The 12877-nt window shown below is 44.5% G+C and overlaps 1 protein-coding gene across 2 annotated transcripts in view; it reads right to left on the bottom strand.

The window, feature by feature from the left end:
- SLC4A5 (solute carrier family 4 member 5) overlaps nt 1–12877 on the bottom strand; it is a 706789-nt gene that overhangs the window by 278070 nt on the left and 415842 nt on the right. The gene's annotated exons all lie outside the window — the stretch shown is intronic.

The raw sequence follows: 12877 nt of genomic DNA on the forward strand, positions 1-12877 counted from the left end.
GAACTAAGGGCCAAGGTCAGTGGGGCAGCAGGAGCCTATTGTGAGGCCCGGTATCCATAATTGTGGCTACAGTTCCAGCCAGAGCTCCGTGAGTAACGGTGTCCCCCGGTGTTAGGTTACCCCCTGCCCAAGCAAGGACCCTCACTGTAGTCAGGATAAAGGAGAATCACCCTCAGCTAACTCCGCTCACCCCCTTGGTAGCTTGGCACGAGCAGGAAGGCTTAACTTCAGAGTCTAGGTGTAAAGTATTTGTACCAACACACACAGTAACTCAGTGAAAACACTACAAAACAAGACCAAAATGACAAAAATCCAACAAACACAAGTCAAGTTATTAAGTGTAAAAGCAAAAGAGTCTTAAATCCTTTTGTAAACAGTAAAAACACTGTTGACGTTGAAAAGTACCTGAGTAGTGTCAAAATAACACGAACGGGTGAGTGTGTATCGAAAAAGGTTAGCGATGCTTTGATTTCTCACCCGCAAACAAGACCGTGCATCATTTCTCCTTCTCCGGTCGGGTGGGCGTGCATCGTTTTTCCTCGACGCAGGAGAGCGATGCGTCAATCCGGGCAAGTACTCGGGTCCGCCCTGGCGATACATTTATTTTCCGCACCTAGCAAGGTTTGCATTGAAAAAACTGCTGCACGGTATCAGCAAAACCACGCAATGTGGGTTGCGACTTTATCATCCTCTGTCAGTGGGTGTTGCATGTCATTTCTCCATCTGTGTGCATCGATCTTCCAGCCGCGATGCCGGTGGAGCATCGATTTCTGCTGCAAAACCGGTGGCGCGTCGTTTTTCAGCTGCGTCTCGGAAGGTGCGTCGATATTTTCCCCATACAGCGTTCTGTGTGTGGATTCTCAGTCTTGGTCTGCCAGATTCACCTTCCAAGGCCCCAGGAACTGGATAGGGCACCACTTGGCAGGGCAGGAGTCTCAGCAGAGAGTCCAGGTTCTGGCAGGAGAAGTCTTTGATGTCCCTGAGACTTCAACAACAGGAGGCAAGCTCAGGACAAGCCCTTGGAGATTTCTTCACAAGCAGGAATGCACAACAAAGTCCAATCTTTGTCCCCTTGCACAGGCAGAAGCAACAACTGCAGCATAGCTCCACAAAGCACAGTCACAGGCAGGCAGAGGTTCCTCTTGATTTCCAGAAATGATCTAAAGTCTATGGTTTTGGGTGCTCATCTTCTACCCATTTTGACCTTTGAAGTAGGCCTACTTCAAAGGAAAGTCTCTCTTGTTTGTGAAATCCTGCCTTGCCCAGGCCAGGCCCCAGACACACACCAGGGGGTTGGAGACTGCACTGTGTGAGGGCAGGCACAGCCCTTTCAGGTGTAAGTGACCACTCCTCCCCTCCTTTCTAGCACAGATGGCTCATCAGGACATGTAGGCTACACCCCAGCTCCCTTTGCGTCACTGTCTAGAGAGAGATTCAAACAGTCCAATTGTCAAACTGTCCCAGACAGGGAATCCACAAACAGGCAGAGTCACAGAATGGTTTAAGCAAGAAAATGCCCACTTTCTAAAAGTGGCATTTTCAAACACACAATCTTAAAACCAACTTTACTAAAATATGTATTTTTAGATTGTGAGCTCAGAGACCCCAAACTCCACATGTCTATCTGCTCCCAAAGGGAATCTACGCTTTCATCATTTTTAAAGGCAGCCTCCATTTTAACCTATGAGAGAGATAGGCCTTGCAACAGTGAAAACCGAATTTGGCAGTATTTCACTGTCAGGACATATAAAACACATTAGTATATGTCCTACCTTAAACATACACTGCACCCTGCCCACGGGGCTACCTACGGCCTACCTTAGGGGTGTCTTACATGTAAGAAAAGGGAAGGTTTAGGCCTGGCAAGGGAAAATCTGCACACACAGACACTGCAGTGGCAGGTCTGAGCTATGTTTACAGGGTTACTAATGTGGGTAGCACAACCAGTGCTACAGGCCCACTAGTAGCATTTGATTTACATGCCCTGGGCACCTCTAGTGCACTGTACTAGGGACTTACTAGTAAATCAAATATGCCAATCATGGATGAAACAATTACATACACATTTTATACAGGAGCACTTCCACTTTAGCACTGGATAGCAGTGGTAAAGTGCCCAGAGTAACAAAAACAGCACACATCAACAACCTGGGAAACAGAGGCAAAAAGTTAGGAGAGACCATGCCAAGGATGCCAAGTCTAACACCCTGCAACGCATCCAGCATCGGCTGCCATGATCCACCGCCCATGCATACCACCGTGTGCCGGCTTTGCTCACCTCACCCTTTGTTTTCTCTTGCTGTTGTTTCTTGCTGCTGGACTTCTGCCAACTCAATCACCCCACAGAAATCCTTTGACTTCCATCAGGCTGCAGTCATCTGGCTCTTCCTTTGCTATCCGGACACCCGTTTTAGGAGTTAGGTGGGGGAAGGGTACAACGGTCACCAGTAGCTCATGAACAGGCAGTCTCCCCTCATGGTACCCCTCCTCCCAATAGCAGCACATAGATTTTCAGCCTCTCAAGGGGAGGAGAGGGGGAGAAGGAGAGGAGTTAGTGGAGGAGTAGGAAAGTGGAGTATTATGCTGTGATGCTGGTTAGCTTCACTATGTAATACTCTCACAATACCCCAAATATGGTTGAAAAGAATCAAGGTTGGAACAGCGATAATATTTCAGGATAAAGTTATTGCTATAGACCGGAAGGGAGTCTGTTATCCAACTGCCACTTTACAATGTCCTCAGGCACAAAAACTTTCCTTAAATATATCAGTTAAAATTGCAAGTAGTCACACTTAAATAGAAGTGTAAATTACATCTTGAAGCCATCATTTTTTTCCGATTTGTGAATACATTGTGATCCCTGACCACTAATGGCATTTTGTCCTCACACACATTTGCTCTCGCTTCATGGTCCAGCTTTCCTTGGTCTTTCTGTTCTTTTCCTAGTGAAGTTTTTAATATTTTTGTCCTGTTCCATACATTTCCATCACTCAACAAAAGTGTATATTCATTCACTTTCCTAACCTGAAGATGTTCATAATACTTTTTCTTTACTAACCATACGCCCTTTCCGTACACTAACCCAATCACCTCACACATAATCACTCTTGCCGAACCCAATTTCCTCCACAAGTTTTTTCCTTTCCACTTCTTTGGACATCAATGCCCAGGCCCTGCAGCCTCTCATTACTTCAAAAGGAGATTTGCCAGTCACAGAGTGGGGTGTGGTACAGTAAGGCCACAATAACCTTCACATCACCACTTTCCAATCATCTTCTGCTGCCAATGGCAACAGCAATCCTTCCTTCAATGTTCTGTTCCACTTCTCCACCAGAACCTTGCTCTGAGAATAGTACACTGAGGAATGAACACGTTCTATTCCTTGTTCTAATAGAATTTCTTTCATGCGCTGTGAAACAAATTGGGCGCCATTATCAGAAACCATGATCTCCGGCACACCCTCTCTCATAAACAACTCTTTCAGAAACACAATTATTCTTCTGGAAGTAATGTCCTCTGTGATCTTTACCCCAGGCAATCTTGAAAAAGAATCTATTACAACAATATCTAGGGCAAATTCCCTTTTCATGTAATGGACCAGTAATGCCAATTCCTATTTTCTTCCAAGGCCTAGCTGATTTATCCGATTCCACAGGAGGGTAGCTTACAGTCTTGTGGGACTTATCATTCCAAACACATAACACCCACTCTCTGATATTTCTCTATACATTACAATCTAATCCAGGCCAACAATACTCTTCTCTTACTCGTCTCTTGGTTGCACTCACCCATATGTGCCCATCGTGAGCCAGTCTTATTATTCTATTTCTAAGTACTAAAGGTACTACTAGGAGATCACCTCTCATCAACAATCCATTTACAATTGGCAATTCCTGACTGATCTGCTAGAAACACTCTGGATCAAAAGATACATTCCCTCTGTTTGGCCATCCTTCACAAAGATAGTTTTCTATTTCTCTAAAAACATTGTCTCCTTTAATCACCTCTACCTATTCCTCATGTGAAATCCTGCCATTTGTCATTACATTCACCTCAACCAATCATCTTCATTGATTAATACTCCAGACACATCCTCTGAGGGCCGTCTTGATAAACAGTCAGCCATCACAATATTTTTTGAAGGAACATATTTTCTGCAAAAATTGTATTTCAAGATTCCCTTGGTCCAACTTGCTATTCGTGGAGATGCTCTCCTTTCCCCACTTGCAGTGAGCATTTTGAAAAGAGGACAATGGGCCTTACTATAAAATGTGATTCCCACATATGTGCCCTGAAATGATTCACTCCTCACCACGCAGCCAAAGCTTCTCGCTTTATGGTGGGAACCTTTTTTTCCACATCTCTCAATGGTCTTGATGCATAAGCAATTGCAACATCTATATCATTCCTCTTTTGTAAGAGCACTGCACCCAAACCTACCAAGTATTTACTATATTAGGATCACTGGTGTAAAATGGCTTAAGTGCAGGTGCCATGGCATTTTTGTTTTAATTCCTTACACTCTTTTTCACAATTTTCACACCAGAGAATCTTGACATTTTTGACCATAAGACTACTCATGTGTTTGGTCTTAGCAGCAAACATAGGTACAAAGCAAGAATGGTATTCAACAACCCCAAAAATGATATTAACTGATCTTTACATGTAGATGACAGGGTTTCCTCTATATCAGAAACTAGTTTAATTTTAGGAGCTATTCCTGCTCTACTGATCCAATGTGCTAAATACTCAACACCTTTCACCTTGAACTTTTTTCTCCTTCTTTATAGTTAAGCCACTTTCTTGCAAAATGTTTAATGCACTTCTCAATGTTTTATCATGTTCCATTTCATCATTTCCAAATATTAAGATGTCATCCTGAAAATATGTTACACCAGGCATGTCTTTTAGTAGGCAATGCATAGCTCTCTGAAAAACGGCTGCTGCTGATGCTAGACCAAAAGGCATACGTTTATATCTATATGCCTTTTCTGGGGTAACAAACGATGTCAGGAGCCTCAACGCAGGATGTAACACTATTTGGTGATAGGCTGAAGAGAGATCGTGGGTTGAAAACAGATGTGCACAATTGATGGTGGTCAACATTTCACCAGTGTTGAGGAGAGGATGTCTGTCTACCTAGATTGCTCTTTGAGGTCTCTTAAGTCCACACACAATTTGATGTCCCTGTTACCATTTTTTGCTATTACCTCCAGCACTAGCCACTCCAATGATTCTATTTCTTCAATGATTCCACTCTTACGTAACCTTTTCAATTCTTAAGGCAAAGGTTGTCTCATCACCAGTGTTACTTTCTGAGGTTTATGAGCAACAGAAGTTAACCCCATCCTTCAACACTATTTTGTGCATGAATCCTTTGAGAGTACCCAACCTTTCCTTGAAGATGTCTAGATATTCTGTGAAATATGGCTCACTTACTTCTACCACACTCACTTCAGTCTGTGCACCCAACACTTGATCAGGATGATTTGGATCTAAATATATTCCTAAGTCCATCTGCTGAGGCCAACCCAACAAACAAGAACCCTCACTGGCAAAATATACTTTTGATGTGACAGCCTTCTGCTGAAAATCTAGTTGAGCTTCTATGAAATCCATTAGTTCTATGGACTTATTTCCATATGCCACTAACCTCACATCAGGTCTGTTGTGTTTATGTGAATTATTTTTAAGTAGCTTTCTCCAATTACTGTATATCTAGCTCCAGAGTCTACCATCATTCTCCCTTCAATGCCATCAACACTAATGTTGCAAAAAAAATTATCTTCACTAACTTTACCAATATGTTGAACTTCTAAAATTACGTCCTGTTTCTCACTATTATTGTCTGTTTCTCCAATCACATTCACAGAGAGTTTTCTCTTCGCCTTCCCCATTCTTCCTCAACAGATTTGTGCAAAATGTCCCTTATTCCTACATTTTCTTCATATTTGTCCCAAGGCTGGGCAAGATTCATCAGTAGCTACATGTCTTTTATAACCACATGTATAGCACATTAAATGTTTCTTTACCACCATTTTTTTCAGCCCATTGGCCTCTTCCTTCCTCTGTTTTGAGTCTACTTCTGAACCGATTCCACTTTTTCTTCTGACTTTAACTCTTTTAATCCTTCATCTGTCAATTCCGCTCTTTTCAATAAGTCAATGGCCATCTGAGGAGTCAACCCTTCTGTGTTCAATAGTTTTTCTTGTATCTTCTTATTATTTACTTTTAACACCAGTTCATCTCCTATCATCTCATCTTGGAAGCTCTTGTAATTACAAGTAGCAGCAAGTGATCTTAAACTGGCTACATAACTTTCTACTGACTCGCCAGGCAGCTGACTTCTTTTCAGAAACTTAAACCTCTCTACTACCTCGTTCTTCTTTTTTTCAAAATTTGCTTCTAATTTTCTTATTACAATTTCATACTCAACCTCCCCATCACTCCCATCCTCTTCCTCTTCTTCTGCTTTCTCAGAGAAAGCTGGCAGATGTTTCAATATTCGTCTGCCTTCCGCTCCCAGACACCATGACTCTATGCCCTTTGCCACCTCTTGACCCCTAATTTATAGGTTCGTACAGTATTTATTCTCAAATTCTGGAGCTGGATTCTATTCTATTCTATTTCACCTAGCCTCCTTTTCTGCATTTTCATATATGAAAACACCTTGAAATACATGAGTTCAGTATGTGAGCTGCATAAAATCCTCTTGTATGTTGATTTAATAGACAATAATCTTGCTCCATGCATAATTAGAGTCAACCCTGCATACTGGATGCACAAGAAAACAGACTTGACTCTTGATCTGTTGTTAGAGTGAGAGGCCTGAAGGTGTCTATGGGCCTGAGTCACAAAGATAAACTTAGACTTTTGGTCTAAGTTTAGACCAAAAGTCTAAGTTTCGGACTTTTTGGTATTCACAAAAGTAAGTTGCAAGTACTATTTTTACGTCTGCACTCAGGGTGAATCATCCATACTTGGGGCAGATCATCTGTACTCAAGGTGGATCGCCCGCACTCGGGCAGATCATCCACACTTGGGCGGATCATCCACACTCAGACTGGAGGAGGTAACCCTTCATACTGATACACCTGTGTCAGTGCCTACCATCCCCCCACCCAGCTCCATCTAAAATTATTAGGCCCAATCCAAATCCCAGCCTTGCTGCACACAAAAAGCAGAGCTGCAACAAACAAACCTTTTCAGACCTTTCAACATGTTGCTGAATGTGTTTGTTGGTTTGGCCCTTGCCATTTGACTGAGAGCTTTGAGGAGAGGGAGAAGGAGTAGGAGGAAGAGGAGTATAGAGAGGATCTTCAGACAAAGGATCAATCCCTTTGGGATGTCCAGTCAAGATTTCATTGCCAGATACTGTTTTCCCCCTAATATCATCTTGAAGATGGTTTTTGAGTGGGAGCAGAATTTTGTCTGTGGCCTGCCGCTCCCACACCATCCCAGCTTATGTCAAGATCCTAGCAGCTCTCGATTTTTTGATATGGAGCCATTCCAGATGGTCTCTGGTGACCATGTGGGCCTTTTCCAAGCAACCTAGTCCCGATGTCTACATCAGGTACTTAGCAGCATCAATTGGAGAGGACATCGCCACATACACTGGCCAGAAGGCAAAGGGTTCATGTCCCACTTTCCACGTGTGCTGGGTGCAATTGATTGCACTCATGTGACTCTTCAGCTACCTTTCCACAATACACACATCTTCTGCAACAGACACCGCTGGCAATCCATCAACATGCAGGGTGTCTGTGATGCCAGTGGTAGCTCCATTGATGTGTGTGCAGTGTTCTCAGGTAGTACCAATGATGGCTATGTATTCAACAGATCACCTCTTGCCTGGCGGATGGCAGCGGGAGAATTTGGCAACATGTGGCTACTGGGTAATTACCAAGCACCACACAAGTATGACATGTATTATTGTTTTTTAAGATGCACAACCATTAGACAACACTACTTTTCATGCCACATACATGCTCCCAACAGACACAGTATGTACCATTTCTACATCATGTACTGTACTGATGCAAGAGGGACATTTACAAATATCACTCCATTTCTCTCCTCAGGTAATGCTGCACATGTGCTCCCCCTCATCTCCTCACACCATACAGATGTGCAACCACTGTACCTCAGCAGAGGTACAATAGGGCATACAGATGTACACGAGGCATCATTGAGCACATTTTCGGTCTCCTGAAGTCACGATTCAGATCTCTTGACCATACAGGGGGTGTGCTGCTGTACTCACCTTAAGTTGTGTGCAAGATTATAGTAGCCTGTTGTGTTTTGCACAACATAACATTAAATCATGGCTTACACATACCTCTGTGCCCTCATCTAGGTCTGAATTCGGGCAACCATGCCATTGTAAAAAATAGAGGGCAGGGTATGCAGGTGCGTGACCAGCTGGTTGACACTTTTTTCACCTGAGCAACATGTTGTGTCATGGCCTACATGTGGTTTGCAGTCTGTTGTCAATTATGATAGTTGGATTTGTGACACACTGTCCATATAGTCCATCCTGAGACTACTTTGTAAGCCATATATGATGTGTGTAAACACCAGTCATTGCCAAGAGTCCAAAGATGGGCCATGCAGTACGTTGTGTGCACATGTCAGGGATTAGCATGGACAAAGTCTCTTAGGGCTTCATTGACTCCGGGGAGTAAATGTTTGCATGTGTGAGACATCCCTGGACAGTGCAACAAGAGGGGTGTGCTTCATAAAGGACCCTTTTGTCACATCAGAGGGTGCGTCATTGTACCCAAGAGGAAATTACTGCTATGAGTGACCCCAGTGTAGTGATCCTACCCCAAGTGCGGTGACTCACACCCAACTGTGTGGCCTCTGTCACAAGGACAGAGGCCCTTTGTGACCCATGCCCCTTGTATGTGTGTGTGTGACAAATCATGTGGCAGCGGGGCCATATGTCTGACATATGTACACCATGGAACAAGTCGACCATTGAAGAGACATGAGTAGTCCATGCTCATAGCTGATATGCTTGGCAGCTGCTCATGGGATGTGCCACTCCAGGCCTGTGGTTAGTCATAGTGGAGACTGGGAATTTTGTTCCTGTTTCACTATGGAATGACAGAGACTACAAGACCCAGAATACATCATGATCAACTGGCCTGGATCAGCATATCAAGAATGGATCTGGGAAATTTGGAAGGGCTCCATGATCACAACTGTCTTCCTCATGAATCATACTATCACCTACTGGTCACATTCATAATGTGTAGCTATTTTGTATTGTGTGTAATGGAGAATTCATCACACATGCAGGTCTGATGTTCCTCTATGATCACATGTAACTGTCTCTTGTCAACCCTACAGGTACCTTGTGAAACATATCACATGGATTTGCTGCCACTATCTGGCCAGATAATGTTATCCTAACACACACCCTGCTCAAAGGTACACTTAGGCCTTTCGCAGGACACACTACCCTGCAGCACACAGAGAAATAACTCCATTAGCTGTATCCTACAAAGAGCCCCAGACATGCACCCTGAATGTGCCCCCGCTCTGTGCACCCCAGGCACTTCTGTAGTACAGAAAGGGCAGCAGGCGCTTGTGTTGCCCTTCCTGCAATATGGATATTGCTGATGTACACATTGTGCCTGCACTAGCACCAGCGTGTGCACATAGCCCCATGTAAATTATGTAATCCCTTTGCCACTGCAGCCACACCACAGATTAGATCGGGTTGCAGAGGCAAATAAGCTGTAAGGAGGTGCACCTACAGTGTGCCACATAAACAGTCGGGCACTGTCAGCGGATACCCTGATGGGAGCCCCTTGTAGGGGAGACATGTGGTCCTACGGACCTCATAGACATACCTTTGCAGGTGGGTGTAGTCACTCACTGCACTTGCCTGCAAGGGCATCACTAATCCCCCTGAAATGTGCATGCAGGTTGCATCTACCTTGGGGTCACTGAATTCAATCTATTAGGGCACACGTTCCCACTCTGTACCTTTTTAAAGCTCGATTGTGGTGCAAACAGAGAAAGTGTGTCCCAGTTACCAATGTGTACAGCAGCATGCATCTTTTTCTCTGCACCCACATATTTCTGGGACTACCTATCAATCACCCCCTCAGTAAGTATGGCCATATCAGTTTCACTGACTGTGTGGGTGCCCGTCCACAAGTCATTCTGCTATGTTGAATGAGGTGGGTTCATCAGTACAGCAGGATGGCAGACAATCCTCCTTGGAGGTGGGGTTGGCACTGAATGACAATTAAAAAGATGTCATCCCCTCCAAATTTTGAAGGGGGTTTGCAGTGCCTCTCACTGCTGTTGTATGAACCTTAGGACCACATATATGAGCCAGAGTCACAATAGGCCCCCATATTTGGAAGTCTCATTGTGGACATTCTGCCCCAAGTGCAATGTATGAGGGGCTCTGCCACTAGTACGTAGGCTGTTTGCAGAGCCAGACTGGCCAGGAGGGGAATTTGGCATTTTCCTGTGGGCCTGGAGGGATGGGACTGGTTTTGGCACTGTTGGGTCTGAACTGGTGCACCAATATGAGCCCCAGTAACAAAGCAGCACTCTTGCATGATCCACACACTTGCGTTTCCTTTGTCTGTGTGCGGACTGATCTGACGTACTTGATAGTGCTGCTATGGGTTCCCAGTCCTGCTCTGGCCCTTTGGACCTGTGTTGAATCCAGCCCTATGTGTCATGGGATGAACACCACTACCTGCACCTACTTAGGTGATACACTACAGTCTACTCTTATGCAAGTGCCATATGTTGACCACATGTACCATAATGCAAAGGGCCAAACTGTGCTTGCCATTATTTCAGTGTAGCGTGCTTCAATAAACTCTTCCACTCCTCCACTGGACTTCCTGCCCTTTTTTACACCTGTTTGCGTATGTTACACTTGTTTGACCTTGTCTACTGCCCAGACTGCAGATTCTATGCTCCGAATGTGGATTCTACGCTCAGTGGGTGAAGAGTACGGTCTAGGTGCGGATAATCTGCACTTGGAGCATAGAATCCAAAGACGGAACCCAATTAATTTCTACAGGAAAATACACAGAGGAAATGCAAGGCAGGAAGTTCATGACAGGAAATTGCAGGCAGCCATTTTATTGTCATTCTGAGTCATCCCTACCTACAGAAAGGATCCACAGCCATCCTGCTGCTCTGTGTATCCTAACTGCCCCCAACATGGCTGAGGGATTTGATGAGAGGGCACTTCCCTTCAGTAAGGCTGAATTGGACATTTTAGCTGGTTGGTGCTGGACAATTACCCTCAGCTATATGGACCAGCTGAGCAATGCAGCGTATGCCCGACTCTGGGCCGATTGTGCAGTGATGCAGTGCAGTGGGCATGTACCACGTCAGGCCAGGACATGCCGCAATTGCTGGGAGGACCTGAAACGCTGGGCCTGACTGAGGTCCCAGGAACTATTGGGTCAGTCCTCCCAGCCCCATGTGCACTGGCCCAGCCCTATGCCACTGAGCAGGAGGGTCCTGGGGACAACCTAGCTGACCCGCCATGACCAGCTGGAGGAGTTGGAGTATCAGAGACCTGGTAAGTGCATGAGCTGTATCACATGTCTGTCAGTTTAATGTGAGTGGTGACTGAGCTGTGCCATCATATGTCTGATGTCAATGTGTGCACAATCTGAGCAATTGCTTTAGTAGACATAAGGCCGATAATACATTGGAGCCCATTGAATGCACAAACCAGGGCGTAACCTGGGACTTGTAGTGTTCTGAACACTACTGAGGAAACAGGCCTGACTTGTGCATTTGGAGGAAGAAATGCAATGCCAACACCATGACTGGTGATCCAAGGGCCTTATCACTGCTGGGTGCATGAGCAAAGGGATGGGCCAGACATTGTCCAGTGTGGGGTCAAGATGTTTTTTGGGTTTGCATGCGGTATCATGCATGCTTTTTTGTGTGTTTTTTGTCAGTTTGAAGTATAATTTCATGTATCTCAAAGGATGACTTTTGGATACTTGTCTCACACAAAATGGTGCCAACATTTCAAAGGGAAACCAAATGCACATATCTCCACAACTGTGGCTCGTATTTCTAATATAACATCTAGCTAGCTGTACCAACTATTCACACGTGCCAACTGGTTTACAGCACCAACAGGCAGTCTGGGCATGCCAAATTTGGCACCTGCCATGTAGATTGGCTGATGTTGCCAGGGATCTTCCAATACATAAAGCCACAGCTTAGCGAAGGTTGTGACCAAGGCCAGGTTTGTATATGTACAACCATTCAAGCATTTGTGTGGAACCAGACCATCCCACACTTCAGTTGACATGTCATAGTCAGTGTGTTGGAAAATGGGTTATTGGTAAGGGCAGGTAAGTACCTAACCTTAGCAAAAGGCCACTAACCTCCACTTAGGTCCAATTAGGTGTCAGTAAATTAAACCCAGCTCAAACCTTGGTAGCTTGACAACGAGTGACAAGGCTTAACTTAGGAGACAGAGTGTAAAGCATTCAAATATCACAAAACAGAAATTAAATAAAACACAGGACACAGTTTAAAAATCCAAAATCAATTTATAAAAATAGGAAATATTTTTAGCTTTAAAATGACACAAAAGCGAATAAAATCGGATAAGGGAAACCGGAGATATGATTTTATTTATTTTTTGCTTTCTAGCGCATAGAAACAAAAAGCGCCAATTTGGTGCGATGGAGCCCGTCTCGGCTACATCCCACGGGAGGCCTTGGTCAAAAGTTTACCTTAGGACTTAGTCATTTTTCTGAAGATTTTCTTCAGCGGGACGAACCTGCCAGTCCAATCCGACCTCCTGGAACTCTTCCTTGGATACATGTCGCGGGAGCCCTCGGTGGAGATTTTTACCTTCTGC

Source organism: Pleurodeles waltl, chromosome 11 (genome assembly GCF_031143425.1).
Source record: "Pleurodeles waltl isolate 20211129_DDA chromosome 11, aPleWal1.hap1.20221129, whole genome shotgun sequence".
NCBI lineage: Eukaryota > Metazoa > Chordata > Amphibia > Caudata > Salamandridae > Pleurodeles > Pleurodeles waltl.